The sequence below is a fragment of the Plectropomus leopardus genome, unplaced genomic scaffold (genome assembly GCF_008729295.1).
Source record: "Plectropomus leopardus isolate mb unplaced genomic scaffold, YSFRI_Pleo_2.0 unplaced_scaffold25839, whole genome shotgun sequence".
Lineage (NCBI taxonomy): Eukaryota > Metazoa > Chordata > Actinopteri > Perciformes > Serranidae > Plectropomus > Plectropomus leopardus.
In genome coordinates, this window is record NW_024628089.1 from 1 (window position 1) to 1628 (window position 1628).

Below are 1628 nucleotides of genomic sequence, written 5' to 3' on the forward strand. Positions count from 1 at the left end.
AATAACCTTTCACCTGTACAGCTGTACACCTGTCACCTGTAACAGAACAAAATCAGTTTTTCGCACCTCTTGGATGTGGCCGTTCCCACGCCATTTGTGACAGAGCTCCCGCCAACGAACACAGGACAGCACCTGGACACACACACACACACACAAAACAGATTGTCTTTAAACAAAAATAAAATCAAATTTAGAGTATTATTCACAGCAGAGACACCATTAGAAATATAAAACCTGCTTTTCATTTTCACACACACATATTCTGCAGACAGAACACACTCAGACTGTAATTCAGGTGGTTTATAGTGAAAAACAGCAAACATTCAGCTGAATTTATCACGAGTCAAAGACATCTGAGCTCCAGAACTGTGACTGAACACAAAGTTACAAAAAGAGTCAGCCGAGTGCACGTTCTCCCTCTGATTAACCCTTTAGGGCTCCGCTTTAATATCACACACACTCATACCGCTCTGCCCACAAAATAAGCTTTTAAATCATTTTCTTACTTTCTCCCTCCAGACTGAGACGACAGTCTTTTCTCCTCTTGTGATTCTTTGGGAAACTGCTGAGTCTGAAATAAAAGGTGAAAGGTTACAGACTGGCCCCACATTGTAAAAAAATATTTTTTGTAGTTAAAATAATTTATTGAAACCTGAATAGATGTATAACCACCCGTCTGTTTGTCACTTTGCTTATACAACATCCACGTGTTCATTTTCAAACCCAGCTGTCTGTGCAGTTCTGTTTTTCATATTACAGCAGCATGGTCATAACGTTTGGTAGAAATAATTTTGTTTGTGTGCTGTGTAAAAATACAGCTTTGAGAGACTGGCACTTCAGCTGAGTATTTCTATTTTACAAAATTAAAATACAAAAAAACCCCAAAATTTAATCTACAAATTTTAGGATTCAATATTTTTGTTTCAGGTCTTTATATTTACTTCGATACCAGCAGGGAAGAAGACTGCGAGCACCGATGTACAATGACATTCAATTATTAGTACCTCAGTTAAGTGCTACTATTTTTTAATATTTTAGTTTTAAACCAGCATTTAAATCAAAATGTGTACCCTTGTTTGTCTTATTTAATAGTTAAACTTCAATACAAATGTTTTTGTAACCTTTAGTTGAGGGGAATCATCGCAGTCTTCCTCCAGTAATTCCTCCAGGAGGGCGTCGATGTCGTCAGTGACGCTGCTTATCGGCTCTGCAGGTTTTGCAGCACTAAAATCAGAGGAAACAAAACTATGAATAAATGTCAAACATTAAACATGTCGAACATATTTATGATTCATCCATTTAAAGCTTACACACACTGGACATGTTACAGGCTGATTCAAGTATTTAATGATGTTTAATAAACGAGGTATCCAGTATTTCTCAGGTGTTTTAGTCCTGGTAATTTAAAGAAAGCAGCATTCAGAGCTTCATGTAGAAAATTAAATATGAAAAATATGAATAGTATTTTGAGAGGAGAAAGTGTTGGTATGATTTCTTAGTATTTCTTTTCTATATTATATTATCTACTGATGATTTATTTGTTATTCAGTTAAAAATGCATTTAACCCTTTGAAACACTGTGCAAATGTGTGATTTCTTTCAAAAACATGGAAAAAGGGGGAAAAATA

At 35.6% G+C, this 1628-nt stretch overlaps 1 long non-coding RNA gene across 1 annotated transcript; it reads right to left on the reverse strand.

Moving 5' to 3' along the window:
* Positions 1-64: 64 nt before the first annotated feature.
* LOC121966768 lies at positions 65-1220 on the reverse strand. Its single transcript, XR_006107620.1, has 3 exons — positions 1122-1220; positions 507-571; positions 65-132 (listed from the first exon to the last, which is right to left on the reverse strand). It is a non-coding gene; the product is annotated as an uncharacterized LOC121966768 (long non-coding RNA).
* Between the last annotated feature and the right edge of the window lie 408 nt (positions 1221-1628).